Source organism: Lethenteron reissneri, chromosome 20 (assembly GCF_015708825.2).
Source record: "Lethenteron reissneri isolate LAM-NWPU_2019-01 chromosome 20, ASM1570882v1, whole genome shotgun sequence".
Lineage (NCBI taxonomy): Eukaryota > Metazoa > Chordata > Hyperoartia > Petromyzontiformes > Petromyzontidae > Lethenteron > Lethenteron reissneri.
This window is the reverse complement of record NC_083798.1, coordinates 14791771-14807841: the sequence shown is the minus strand read 5'-3', so window position 1 is coordinate 14807841 and position 16071 is coordinate 14791771. Positions and strand designations below refer to the sequence as shown.

Sequence of the window (16071 nt, the reverse complement as noted above, 5' to 3'; positions counted from 1 at the left end):
GTGCGTGCAATTTCTCTCGTCGTAAAACGTCGCGCTGCGTTTTTTTTTACGCAGCTGATATTTCATTAAATTTACTCTCCATGTTAATGGCAACATTATTGTGGAAGATAAACACCCTTAAGGACAGCGAGGCCGGTCTATTAATGGATATGTTCAAATCCAAATGCTTCTTTGTGTCAAACAAATGGCTGAATTTAAGTAGTGGAGGATGCTATTGACTTTCAATCACTTTAAACCCATGACAACTGGAGGGCTCTCTTCCCTTGAGTGGTGAGAGTGGAGGGCGCATTAGTGTGTGTGTGTGTGCTAGCGTGTGTGTGCGCGCGTGTCAAAGGAGGGAGGATGAGGGAGAGTGTATGTTACCATTTCAATACTTGGGAGTCTGTTTGATACTTCTAATGAACTTCTCCAAAGAAGTACAGACACTTTTAATGCCACAAAGAAGAAAAGCTGTCTGAAAACTATGAAGTTGAACAGACCACGGCATTCGGGTGTTTTTTTATCATTAACTCAGCTCAATGCAAAATGTAACTTAAAATTGTCGAGACAGTGACAGGAAAAGGCATTTTGAGATGTGATTGATGCGAATTTATCAAACCAGCCACAAACCATCTATTACGTGTCCTTCAAATGTACACACATCTCCTGTCTCACTTAATTGCATTCTCATTACGGTTTTAATAATTCAACAATATCCTTTAATCTTTAAATGGCTCTCCAATATAAAACGATGCACGATTTTTCAAATCTGCCCAGTTTTTTCCCATGACTTTATTTTAGTATTATTGGATTGTTCTTAATGTGCAATTAGGGTAACCCATTGGACAAAGCCTCGTTTTTCAGCTAAAGCACTCAATCAACGTGGGATCAATCACGTGGCTTATTTTCCAATTATTCACAAAAATCCAATAGGAAACCAAGCGATGCTGTCCATTTTGCAGGATACATCCACGCAAGCTTTAAGCCTTCAGTGATGCCACGTGTAGCTGCCCAAACGTTCAAAAATAACTACAGCGTGACACGCTCTCATTTAACAATCATTATTGCATTGCAAATCAGCGTAACCTGATTAACCCACGGCGGTGCTTTGCAACGCGCAGTAAAGGTCAGGGGGGCTCCTCTGAGCAAAAAGGCATGGCCAGCAAAAGACGGCAGAGCTCATGCCGTGTGCGATGACACAATTTGAAGAAGCAAAGGGAATGAGGAGTTGGGAGCGGGGGTTGACGGGGTTAACCGATGGGACTGCGTAGGTTTTTACGGTTGTGCCGAGCGGCTTCTCCGACGTGTTGCCGGGTTTATTGTGCCAGCGCGCGTTGCATGGCGTCATGTCCGACATTTCACGCCACGTGCTGGGAGACTGTTTGGCCAAACTCGACGTTTGGCTCCTGAGCTCACCGTTTGAATGAAAAGAAGCCAATAATGAATGCGTTCTCAATGGGTTTATTTCAGCCACTGGTTAATAAACAAAGCGTACTGACTTGACTGGCAGAAGAAACGCCACAAAATGCATGGAAGGGTTAATGAATGAAATAACAGGAGGTGGGGAGGGTGGGGGGCGAGTGGTATGAGGAGTGTGGGGACGGGGAAGAAGTGGTCCGGGCTGAGGGGGGGGCTGATGCAACACCGCAAGTGTTGTCGGGAATAACGAATCGCCGCATGGGGGCGCTGTGACTCGTGAATTGGGCCGCGAGGTGGGAAAACTGGATGATGGCCTGTGACGGTACCGAACAACGTAACTTAGTCGAAGACCCGACGTAGGAATGAGCTGGTCGGGCAACACGTGGCAGACTACCAGGCTCAATTGTAGAGTTATAATGTCGTGCAGATTGCCTTTCAAAATACAAACTAAAGTCGAAGACCGGACGCAGGAATGAGCTGGTCGGGCAACGCGTGGCAGACTACCAGGCTCAATTGTAGAGTTATAATGTCGTGCAGATTGCCTTTCAAAATACAAACTAAAGTAGAAGACCCGACGCAGGAATGAGCTGGTCGGGCAACGCGTGGCAGACTACCAGGCTCAATTGTAGAGTTATAATGACGTGCAGATTGCCTTTCAAAATACAAACTAAAGTCGAAGACCCGACGCAGGAATGAGCTGGTCGGGCAACGCGTGGCAGACTACCAGGCTCAATTGTAGAGTTATAATGACGTGCAGATTGCCTTTCAAAATACAAACTAAAGTCGAAGACCCGACGCAGGAATGAGCTGGTCGGGCAACGCGTGGCAGACTACCAGGCTCAATTGTAGAGTTATAATGACGTGCGGATTGCCTTTCAAAATACAAACTAAAGAAAGACCAACAAAATCCCATTGTGCCGAAAAGTAGACTGTTATTGGGTCTACACCCAGGTGATTTAAGTGGATAAAAATGTCATTCAGTTTATCGTCAGTTGGGAGATGATATAATGAAAACTAACAAAAGGAAATTGTAAAATTCGTCAATTAAGACACTTCTCATTCAGTGCACCTCGGGGACACGGGGTTGAATCCCTGCTTGATGGTTGCTATTTGTAATGTAAGTAATCCGTAACGCTTTTGCAATGTACCCACATATGATACTATTTTAGTATGTGTTAATAATGCGCACTTCTGCAGTTAAAATCAAGTCCAATGGAATTTTACTGTGAGGATGAGCGTCGATTGCTTTGTCCCCTCAATCTGTGAAATGGAGAAGCAGTATCCCTTCATATCCCTCCCCCACCCACTCACCCACCCCCCCCACCGACTGTGGTGCCACCTCACACCACTAATACTTGCACCACTTTGGATTTAAAGCTTTCGTGACTGCAGGGATTCATCTTCTTGGTTCTTTCGGTAAAGTCACGTAGAATGGAAATAATAAAAGAATAAAAATGAAACATAATAAAATAATTCTCACGACGTTTCGGCCACAACGCAAGCAGCCGTCCTCAGGTGGAGAACATGTCTGTCGAGAAGACAGAGCCTGGGGTGTTTCATTCAGACTCTGTCTTCTCGACAGACCTGTTCTTCACCTGAGGACGGCTGCTTGCGTTGTGGCCGAAACGTCGTGAGAATTTTTTATTATGTTTTATTTTAATTATTTTATTATTTCCCTTCTACGTGACTTTACCGAAAGAACCAAGAAGATGAATCCCTGCAGTCACGAACGCTTTAAATCTAATTTTTTGTTATTTTACCAGGTAAGGCCCACTGAGCTATATACTGTAGCTCCTTTTCAGAAGCGACCTGGTTATCACAAATGATATCTCGACGATGTGGCTCGTCACGCGGAAATGTATAGCAGCCAAATAATTAATCTAAACACATGCTTATACATGTGGAGGGACACATCTACGCGACCACGGGGAGAACATGCAAACTCCAAATATACAGGCGTCACGGTCGGGATCGAATACACGACCTCCTGTATACCAGGTGTGGTAGTTAACGTCTCGCTACCGTGGTGCCCTTATGAGACTAAGTGCCCAGCTGATCGCGAACATGTCGACCGGTAAACCAATTACTCCAGTTCTCCGTAGTTAATGTTTTATCGCTTATTTGACGTGTGTTTTTGCATTTTCCGTATTTGTTTCATCCTGGGACAGCCCTCTGCTCTATAACCCTGGATTGTCGAGAGTTGAGTGCACTTGCTTCACCCGAGCCACCCACAGGCTGATTGTCGCTTCAAATTGTTGTCAATTTGAATTCAATATTGCTGTAAAGCAGAGATCATGTGACCAATGTTAGCCAATTAAAATGTAAACAAATTATTTATCTTCCATTAAGAAGGGGCATCGCCCGAAACATCACTTGTTATAAATGTTCACTTTAAGGCTGTGTGATTGCCAAACGTGTTGTTTTTCAATTAAAATGTGTCACCATTAGCAGCAAGGTCAGTCACCAATCAGCAGGTTGTACTTTTTACAATGGAGGCAGTTGACTGACAAAATAAAAAAATATAAATAGAATCTAGGAAACAATACATGTTATTATTTTTTTACCATGGAACGCTTTCAATATTTTTTTCCGGAATTTTTGCAAAATGTTCTTACTTCGGTTTTACATATCTAACATAGTATTTTGCCACTTCAAAGTATTTGGGGAGACACGTTTTCTCACCTTGAGAGTTTAAAGTGAACAAAACAGATTTTCGGGAATAGAGATGGATTGCTTTGGAGTACAAAGCTGCAACAAAACAGCAACTGGCATGCTGTCCCCAGTCAGAGAAGCCCACACTGTGAGTTAGCATCTACTGATGCACACCAACTCATCAATTGAAATCGATTCTTATACTCACAATACGTGCATCAAATCGGGCATGTACGAATCAATGATTTCTGATTTTACTCATCACATGGCCATGCTACATTTCGGCTAACTGAGCGGACGCACCCGATTCAGTGAGTCATCACACAACTCACTCCGAGCCCACGTTACACCTCGCAGTTATGGCTTTTAATAGCACAACTTATGCATTTACAATTCTGTGGCCTATTGCTCCAAGCCTCGAACACCCCCAACACCTATTCACACGCGAGTGTGAGGGAGTGCGTGCCTCCACGTACGAGACTGGTTTGATAGTTGCTACGCTGTGAAGAGGGAAACAAAAACTGGGCCGATCGATGCTTTTGCATCATGAAATCACACACCCGTGCATGCACGGAAACAGCTTCACACAAAGGAAACTGTGCCATTGCCCGTCAGATGCACGCTGTGATGATATTGAAGTGCGGGGGTTGTAACGGAGGACTCAAACATGACTATACAATTGCAGCCGTCAAACAATCCGTTCACGGGACATGGTCAATGAAGGCTGCTACCCAAAGTCTCAAGTTCTTTGTATATTTTGCTGTCCTGTATCACAGAAGCCTTCTGTCCGGATTTATGCGAGTTTCAGTGCCACATGATGTTCAACGTCGAAGGTGTAAGCCGAAGCAATTGCCGTCGTCCCTTTACGTAACGTTGCTGAGAATTTTTCAGAAGAGGCAAGCTCTACACATCTGCGATGCACAAAGCGCCATACCTCACACTCAACTCCATCAGCGGAGATCAAGAGGTCATCAGTGTGCTGCCGCGGAAATCAGTCTGTGCTCTCTCTACAGTCTCTTGCTGTTTTCCTCCACAGCACACACTCTGCTTGCTGATATGCCCTGTATAAGTACACAAGGACTTGCCACAACACAGAGCATGGTCAACATAGTGGGGCTACATGTAGTCAAGCACACACACACACACATCCACTGGAAAGCCACACAGCCAACTGCGATTAGCCAACACATATTCACGTTGAAATGGCACAAGAGCAGGTGATGTGGCTAATACCATGATCGGCTACCTTTGTCTCCATTCTGCTGATGTTGACACACTGCACCAGGGGATAATGTAAGGCTGAGACGACTTAGGGGAGGGCCTGGATGAGTTCTGATACCACTTACCACTAATGTCACTAATAGCACATACATATTTAACAAGCTTTAACGAAAAATCCTTATTCATAATTGAATCATAATAACTATTGTTAAATGTCGACACTTGCTCTCCAACACAACGATGTGCTGAAGCTGTACAAAACACTGGCACGTTTGCTCACGTGACAACTTTAGTAATCGGCCATGTTGGGTGCAGGAGGGTTTACAACACGCATTTTACTTGTGTAATCTGACCCAAATATCAATTATGAAACACACACATATATATACACACATATATACACACATATATATACACACATATATACACGTAAAACAAACAATTTTCGCCAGTAATACTCGGTACAGTGTTATGGGCAGTAACATACACAGTAACATACATAGTACAATTGCAGTAACATACACAGTACCATACACGGTACAATGTTATGGACAATCAAACCAAATCTGCTTCCTGCACATGCATTATAGAAACATCAAAGTTATAACAACACGGCGTCTAATAACAAACAAATATGAAAACTTGTAGAAAACATCACACATTCAGCCACATTTTACGGGTCTCGCCACAGCACGATCACAGATGTAGTTCTATTTAAACACCACATCTATCAAAATGCAGATGAAAGGCACAATGTATCAAACAGATGAAAAAACAAAAGGCCTCTGTTTCAAACGCAGTGTATCGGGGAGTAAATTTAAACGGGGGTCACCCGCGGATGAAATTATCCGAACACAAAAAAGAAGCTCACGACGGGGTAACATTCCATAATTATAACAATGTCAGTCTATTGCCCCCTCCGTAGCAGCAGATTAAAATGGAGCATTAATTAACAAAAAAACAACCCTACGCGGGCTTGGATGACAACGGGTCGCGACAAGGGATGAATGTCTGAGAGGACGTCCACGGAGAAGATGGAGCGATTAAATAAACTCCGGTGCAGGAGCTCGATGGACTGTTGCATCACGTGACCATGAGGGATAGCGACGGCCTGAGAAGGGCATCATCCAGCAGTGGATAAATGATTGTTGTTGTTGGCAGTTATGATTACACAAACTTTATAAATGAAATTCAGGGACGAACCTCCGTATCTGACGAAGATCATCATTTTCGGGGACAAACCATAGAGGTGACCCCAAAGCAAATATGACAAATGAGTTTAATAAAAGTTAGAATTCTGATATAATACATATATGTTGAAAGTGAAGATGATATGTTGCGTGAAATAAAAGTCCCTTTCTGCTGAAGAAATACGACCACAACATTTGGAGTCAGGTCTGCGGTTTCCCCACCCGATATTGTGAAGTCGGTTAAACTAAACTGAAATAAAAGGAAAAATGAATTATTACAAAAATTGGGGTTTGTGTTATTGGGAAAGTTTTTTTTTTTAAGTTGGCAAAACTCTTCTACTTTCAACAGCAGTTCCTGAATCGGCACAAAGGTGTGAACCGCATATGAACCAAACAGCAGTAGCACTTGATGTATGCGACAGACAAAAACGTAATAACAAAAGCAACTTTGTTAATCCATTTACTAATTCCCTTTCATTCTCTGGCTGTCAGTAGTTTTAGATCAGAGATTTTAGTGGCAGAAAAATATCGGAGAACGTTTATGTCATTCAAAGGACCTTTATTCGGCTGAAATAAGGGAGTCAGATGGCAAAAGTAGATCCAATTATGAGCTTTATAATAGACATATGTGACTGAAGACCACTTAGTGAAATACTTTCGGAAATGTGGTTGCACTTAGCAAATGTGTTTATGGCGGTGATAGCATTTCAGCAGTACACGGTGCAACTCAAAGGTGGGCTGTATTCCAAAGCCACACAATTATTAAAAACTGTCAATAAGGAAGTTATTTACGAACGTAAAGAGTTATGTATTTTTAAAATTATTAATGGGTCCGTAAGATAAGTCAGGATATATGCGCCAGCATTCTGATTATTTACAATCCAATTATGGGCCCAATTGGTTTATCTGTTTACGCTAATCGAACCCACTTGATTTAATAATTATCAAGCAGATTCAACGTATTCTCAATATGTGAGAAAAAATATGTGGGATCATTTTACAAATGTGCGTCATCCTACGCCGAGACAAACGATTATCCGCTGCAAAGTTGTAGATAATCTGGATTGTTGATTATATTCCTCAGCTAGCATTATCTGTTAACTATCCATCGTCAAATAACATAATGTGAAAACTATCATACACTTTGATGATAATGAGATAAACATACTTTAAACACCGCGTCAGTAATGTACAATGTGGCACATATTACCAGCCCTGCTGCAATTTCAATCGACCCGCAGTACTGCTGCATTACAGCTGTAATGATGAAAATTAACAATGAATTACAAGTGCTATTAATAAAACGGCATTGATTTCAATCTACAAAAAAATGTGTATAAGATAACAGCACTCACATTCAGTCAACTGTGCCTGTATGAAATATTAATTGAATATGAAAATGTGCAATTACAATTTCATTGCTTTTTGGCAATATATTATAAAGACAAATTTCCGGACCAAGTCTTATGCATGCCACATTACTCAAAGACTTCGTCATCAGACTCCAACTCATCAATACTTCGAGACGTAAGATTATCTGATACACTGATACTGTGCACAATCTGTGCCGCTGCTGCGTTATGGAAGCAACGGGCAGTGGCACAGTGCTGTGAACCCAGCAACCTGGGTTCGATTCCTGGCCACAGCTCTCGGTCGCGATATCTAAACCATACTCTTAGTTCTTTCGGTAAAGTCACGTAGGTAAAAAATGAAATTAAAATTAATAAAAATAAAACAATATTAATTTTAATTTCATGTTTTACCTACGTGACTTTACCGAAAGAACTAAGAGTATGAATCATTGCAGTCACGAAAGCTTCAAATCTAGAATTAATATCTAAACCAGTCCCAGACCCCCCTCATTCACCCACACTTGAAGTGAAGAATGGTCAAACAACCCCCACGATCAACGCAGCCGATAATCGAACTATTCGGGTTTGCTGGGCGTACTGCGATACCCACTGTGCCATCACTCCTTCATTGAAATACTCTGTCCAGCTCTTTGTTAATCCACTACTAACCCTCAACGTGTCAGTCATGGGGTTTTCTTGACCAAGCCTCGCCACACTGGTCAGTGTGGGTTTATGAAGGGGGGGTGGGATGGTTGGTGAAGTGCGGTACGCCAACCATTGTACCACTGCTTCACCCACTGAAAGACAATACACCTCATAATATATTCATTTCAAAGAGCCAGAGGTTATGAAAACTGGACAGGTGCCTTCCTATGTGAAAGCAGTGTTTGTCTTCACCTACTTTTCTTTAGAATATACAGCCATTGACGGTGGCGTTAAAGTCGTATGGATACAAGGCTCACGAAACGAACATAACATTTCACATGACAGTTTGAGAATAAGAAATAAGGATTTTAAGGTCGATATTTTTATAGACACCTCCCCCCCCGTCCAGACAACAGCATTGAAAAGGATAGTTTTACGTTCCATCAATATTTCGGGCAACATTATCTGCCGTGTGTTCTTATTTTGGACCCTATCCTTAAGTCGTGCATCGTGGTTGAAGTTCTATTGACAAGGTTCCCTGACACGGTTGCCAGGAAACAATGCCTCGTGCAATTGTTATATTAAACACTATTTAAACTATTTTGTATTTTACCATGTAAGGCCCACTGATCTATATAGCTCCTTTTCAGAAGCAAGCTGGCCACAAATGATAATTCAACGAAGTGGCTTACCACGTGGAAATGTATAGCAGTCAAATACTCTCATCACATGTTTCTAAATGTGGAGGTAAAAACCAGAGGATTCGGAGACAATTCCACGCGACCACGGGGAGCACACGCAAACTCCAAATATACAAGCGTCAGGGTCGGGATCGGACCCACAACCTCCTGTATACCAGACGAAGTAGTTAACATCTCAGTACCATGGTGCCATATATTTGTGCAGGAACAGCAAATTACCCCCTTGTATTACAACTCTTAAATGTCGACAAGTATGGTATTAGATAGACGGCATTTGTAATCCGGCATTATAGTATAGGGCAGTGATGCTTCATGGGTAGTGCATTTGCTGCTCGTTGCAGAAGTTTGAGGTTCGAACCGCCGGCGTGCCCCGGTTAGTAACCGCGGGTGTATGTAAGTATCGTCCGCTTCACGATGGATGTTAAAGATTACCGTGGTGTTATTTTAAAAGATAAAAGGCAACGTGAACTGGCGTCATGGGCCAAATTAGGACAATTATTCGCAAATTACTGGATTGGAACAACCAATAGCAACTCTTTCCCCAACATGGCAGATATATTAATGTCCATTTGCTTGCTGGTGCTTTGTTCACCTTGTGCTGCACAGCTCTGAGACGTTTTGTTCCATCATGAGTGCAATATAAATGCAGATGTTATTGTTATTTACGAGTACACAAAAGCGAATGGAATTTACACCAAAGTCTCCCATGAACGGGAAACGGGGAGGGGCACAACTAGACCAGGGCTACAAGCTCAGGAAGCACCCTCAAAAATTCCAAGCATTTATTTTAAACATGGAAAGGGATGGGGGGGGGGGGTCCCCCAGCCAGCATTACTTTGTGAGGCCCCAAATTTCCCTCAATAGGCCCTGTCCACACACGTGCATAATCAGACGCCCTTGCAGAATTGGCGTCTCGTGAAGGATGGCCAGTGGTTGCGGCAAAGAGGGCATCTTTGACTTGCTCTCGATTTAACAAATCAATCGCTATCAATGGCACGTCCAGACGAAATGGAAGGCAGGGCAGCAGGGCAGCGTCAAGAACACTTGTTCTGGTGGGGCGCGAGGCAGCTTAATGGCAAATCATGCTCTCTCGGTCCCATCACCCACACACACATATAATCAGAGGACACATACAGTGGGCTACAGCATGAAGATGTACACGTACAGCCCTTTTGTCAATCCACCACTGGATAAGGGCGCAGTAACGCTGTGTGCACCATGGGAGATATTTAACCTAACTTTACCACGCGGGCCAGTGCAGGCTGATGGAGGCTGGGAGCATAGATATTGCAGCATAGTACTGTCGTCAGCATCATCGTCATCAGCCATTGTCTATCCACTGCTGGATGAAGGCGACCCCACGCTGTCACTATCCCTCACAGTCCGAGGCTGCTGCCATCAATGACTCTCCTGCACATATGCTGAGCTCATCGCTCCGTCTCCCGCGGTGTCATCCTTTTGGACAAATCCTCTCCTTTGACTGCCAACCCAACACCAGCCCCATCCGCCGACCATCATCCAGAATAACGTGCGGCCAGAAATATGTCTTAAGGAATCCGACGATCAATCTGATCAACATTAAACGGTGCGAAGAATTGCCACCCGATCTTGGTGCAAGGTAACATGCGGTTGACAGAGCGTTACAAAGCAATGTGCCACCGAGGGCAATCCCCAGGGCCTGAAAAAACAAGCAGCCACGGGGAGGGGAATCGGAAGGGGCCCTTGAATGATGAAGGTCTCCGAGTGATGTGCTGTGCAAAATCAGCTGGTATTCTTCACTGGTGCCCCAAAAATCTGTAGTAAAGCCGGGTCCAGTGCCACCCTGCAGAGAGGATCCGACGCCTTGTGTTGATTCCAGGGGTGTGCTGTATGAACCGAAATGGCGCGCGCTGTAACTTTATTCCACTACGTCGCAAAAGCAAAGGACGACCGGATGATAAATGAGGACATTTCCACGGATCTGGTAAAAAAAAACTGTTTGTTGTTGGTACTGTGGAAGTAAAATTCAAGCTTCGGCTTTTATTTTCGAAGACCCTATTTATTTATTTAAGACCTGCCCGGTTTTTTTTAGCAATGCACCAGCTCCAGGAGTTAATGTAAATCAAATGCAATGCTAAATGGGATACAGACTCTAACAGCTGGCATAAGTTCCACAGAGGTTTCTTACGATGTATCAATGAAAAAAATGCATATTGTTTAAGTCACCTGAGATATGATGAGGTAGAGCTATATAGAATTATATGAATTCATATTAAATTATCTCTCTGTCTCTCTTTGTATTATAATTACTCCCCCCACCCTGCCACAAAAAAAACGTGTATAGTTTTAAAATATTGTAGTGTTAGTATCCTTAATTTAACCCAAATCAATATATGCCTGGAAAGACAAATGATACATTTCTCTTTTACAAGGGTGATATGGGTCACCATAATGTAATAATCATACAAATCGAGCCCTAAAACGGCCAAGAAATGCATAAAAATTCTGTATGGAGTGTACAAAATGTTAATTCAAACCCTTGTGATCTCTATTTCAGGTTTCAAGCACATTTTGTTTAACCAGGTGAGAACTCAACATCTCTACTTGCTTCACAGAATGCAAGCAGTGGGTACTTACAGCAGCAAGAGGACGAGAAAGCACACACAGCAAATTGACCGTTGAGACATGGCCAACAGAGAGATCACGTGGGTGAGTAGACTCCAGCAAAACCAGTGGCATAGACCTGAAACAACACAGCCAAGAGCCTGGGATGGAACTATGTGTTTCAGCCACCACTGGTTAAACTAGGTTCTCAAGTCGAGTGAGTAAGTAAATGGGTTCATTGTGGTGAGCAATGATTGCACACAAAATACACCTATAATTATGAAATATTCATTTCAGGTTGATTACAAACACAATATTACCTTGCAACGAAATGAACACTGCTGGCAAGACATACAGAATGTATGCCACCTGACATGCAGAGCTCTTACCAATAACATCGGGTAACCCAACAATATTTGTTTACCTAGCTTGACTGCTGGCCAACACCCAGAGGGTCAAAATCGGTCCAGAGTTTGCTCGCTTGCCAAATCATTTCGGTCTCAAAATCCAATAGGCCAATGCTTATATATGACAGTCTAAATAAGATATAGTTTAAAGTAAGTAATTTTACATGGCCTGCTCTCTAAGACAAGGCAGTGCACTGTTCACTATGGGAGATCCAAAGGATTTATATTTGAATCTCCTAAGGCTGAAAGCACAACTGGAATATAATTGGGGGCGCAAAGAGAAAAAGTGTGGAATCGCAGGATAACGGTCTTATTTCAGTTTGGTATTTCTGCCGATGAATGTGTCAGGGTAGTAACTTAGTGATGGACTCACAGGGAGGGCCAGCTGAGGAAAGTTTCCAAAACGTGCTTAATTTTATAAAGCTTAATAAAATTATTAAATATTTTGGCGTTAAACTATTTTAAGTTGTTAATTTATTTAGATTATTTGTATACATTCTAATCGTTTTCTCATTCCGTATGCATTGCCTCTTATTGGTTTTATGAAATAAATTCAAATTTTAATATTGCCTTCGCAAGTAAGAGTCAAAAGCCTGTTTGAAATGTGTCTACTGAGAGGTAAGTAGGCAAGCGAGAGACATGGCTTAGCACCGGTTTTCAAATTCCTCATGCCAAGGTTGGCTGATAAGATAATTGAGCATTGATTGCCTAACAAAACATTTACATTACATGTAATTTGTATCAGTGGGCCATCGAATGGGTAACTCTGAAACACTTGAGTCGGATGGCTTTTGCAGCACACACAATATGGTGAAGTAAGCAGCGCCGAGCCTGGACAGTGCTTGGATGAGCAACAGCCATGGATTACAGGCGCCACGGTGATGAGATGTTAACTGGTATACAGGAGGTCGAGGGTTCGATCCGGACCCTGACGCCTGTACATTTGGAGTTTGCATGTTCTCACCGTGGTCGCGTGGAATTTTCTCCGAATCCTCTGGTTTTTACCTCCACATTTAGAAACATGCGTTCAGAGTATTTGGCCGCTATAAATTGAGCTATCATTTGTGGCCAGGTCGAGTCTGATAAAGAGCTATATAGCTCAGTGGTAAAATTAAAAAAAATAGTTTAGTTTTAGTTTAAATAGTTTAAGGATTACGGGGCGTTCATTAGGGCGACACTCTAGGCAGCAGGGAACGGTGCAGAAAAAGTCAATGTTGTACTGTATGCTCTATGCTCCTTGTCTTCACAAACCTGTACGAATGAAGTATGGTCAAATAACCCCGATGACCCGCACGGTTGTGGGGAGGCCCTCATCCAGCTTTTATTGAAAAGGGGCTCTTCACGTATCACGGAGAGTCTTCAACATAATGAACTTAAACGACCTCGATGCTAAATTAATATTTTTTGTTAATGCTATGAATACATGCTATCCGGGAGGACCTCTGCGTTTTCACAGTAATTGCTAACTGTGTGTGTTTCAGATACAGTACTTTACATAAATGCGTAGCGTGCAATACACTGACACATGTAGGCTAATGAGAACTGCAAGGTCAGAAGCTACAGTACAATTTCTGCAGAGCCTCTAGAACCAACTACTGTACAGGTCTCCTTCGCTTTATGTGGCTTTGGTTTGTCCGGTTTCGTTTATATGCTCCTCACCTATTTCTACCCAAAATACGCGATATGCGGCATAAATTCACTCATATGCAGGCTATGAGGTCGGGCGTGGACAACACCGTTTGTGTACTGTGTGTACTGCATGTGTACTGCGTGTGCACTGTGTGTACTGCGTGTGTACTGTGTGTACTGCGTGTGTACTACGTGTGTACTGTGTGTACTGCGTGTGTACTGTGTGTACTGCGTGTGTACCGCGTGTACTGCGTGTGTAATGCGCGTGTACTGTGTGCGCGACTCGGCAAGCAGCTGTCTCGTGCGGTTTCGCTTTGGGGGCCCATTTTTGGAATGCATCTACCGTATGAAGCGTGGGAATTTTTTATACAAACGGGGGACCCCAATTGTGATATACTATACCCATCGTATCATGTATCATGTCATCATCAGGCATAATCTATCCACTGCTGGATGAAGTCCTCTCAAGTTTGTTTTGGTTTAAACAGGCGAGAAATCTCAAAGCCATCATAATCTCCCGTGGTCTTGAGATGCGACAATTCCTTCAAGTTGCTGCACACTAGTTCACGTAATCATTCCATCTCCGCCACGGATGAGCTCTCAGATGCGTCCTTTCATTTGGCTGCTGCCACTGCCCGGTTAGGCCTCGACCACCGGCCATCATTCAGATTTAGCAACGCGGCCTGCATGTCCAAACCCACGTTACATCTGTTCTTAGCAGTCAATACGATGTCTCTAACTTACATGTGGTATCGAGCCCGCTAGCTCCCTTTTGTTTCGTCTCGATGTAATTCCAAGCATTGCACATCTCAAATCCCACAAGGGATGGTAATTTCACACAGAGTACAACCTGTTCATTTACCTGTCCACGGGGCTTAAGGATGAGTTGATTTTTTTTTACAAATTTGAATATTAAATATTGAAATATCTCACCGTTTTTTTTTGTTTTACAAATCGCTCATTCTTGAGCTGATGTAAGTACCGCTCTTTATTGCGTTATTGCATGCATTCGGGTGTGCAGAGTTAATAATTGAATTGAAAAAGCCGCTCTTGTTGGCCTTGCCGTGAAAGGGACCCAAATCGGCTCCGACTCCGAGCGGCGCGGCTCGAGGTGACCTCCTGCTGTGCCCGCCGCGTGTGAACCTCGCGCGCATCGTCGGGAGGGGGGTCTCCGGCCCCAAAGACCTGGAACACCGCGACCAACTCACGTGCAGGATCCATCCCTGAGCCTGAGCCAGAGCCAGTTCTGCAACAGACTCAAAAACGGTTGCTGTTCTTTCAGAGAGCCGACTTCATGAGTCAAGTGATGGACTTGACTCATAAGAGTGCGCAAAAACAAATGTTCTTGCTTGCTTACTTAATAGTCTGCGGTGGTGCTTTTGGAAGTAAAGTAAATACACGGCGTGGTCCCGCGTGCGAGCTGCGTTTGCGATGAGCGGCTTGGCTGGCTGAACTGACGCAGCAACAAGGCTTGCCACTTCCGTCCAATTATTATAACTCTAAATATTCCATATTAAAAAAAAGGGTGACGTCCCCCTCCCGATGAGTCTGAGCATCACCGCGTGTCGTCGTCATCACCGTCGTCATCATCATCTTCGACAGCAGCAGCAGCAGCCGTGATCTATCGACTGCTGGATTAAATACTCTCAGAAGTAAATCATAGAGCGTGTGGCATTGTGCTCTGCGTGCTACGGCCTCCCCCCGCTTTCAACTTTAGGATTTCGTCGAAACGCCCTTCTCTATGCGTCTCATCATCACAGTTTGCATGTTCCATCCACTGCTGGACGAGGACCCCCCCCCCCTCCCACTGAGCCGTCACCATACCTCACGACGCTGCGATAACAACAACAATATACCCAGCATCCATCCGCACGCGAGATCCTTTTATCGCTCCCATCTCCGCGAAAGATAGTGAACGTCCCCTCCTCCGGCACTCTCTCTTCCCTTACCCTTCCTTGGCCCCCACTCGGATGCGAGGAGTCTCGATCACCGCCAGCCATCACCATCATCATCCATCGACGCATCCCGCCCAAACCCCACTCACTTTTCTCAACGGTCAATATTATGCCACTACAGCCGCGTTACGTGTTCTCTAATTCACGTTGTTCACTCTTTCAGCCTCCCAATGTAAATCCGAGCGTGTCGACGGCGATAGTGCAGACCAATCGCAAGGTCTTGAAGACGCTGCATTGAAGTTCAGTAAAAAAAAAGAAAGCGCATCAGTTTCCCGGTCCGCTCATAAACGTATTACGTCTTAGTCGTGAGACCCATGCGGCTTTTCAGACCAATATTA

General features: G+C 43.7%; 1 protein-coding gene across 6 annotated transcripts in view; it reads right to left on the bottom strand.

The window, feature by feature from the left end:
* Positions 1-16071, bottom strand: part of LOC133344840 (RNA-binding motif, single-stranded-interacting protein 1-like) — a 282596-nt gene that overhangs the window by 264823 nt on the left and 1702 nt on the right. The gene's annotated exons all lie outside the window — the stretch shown is intronic.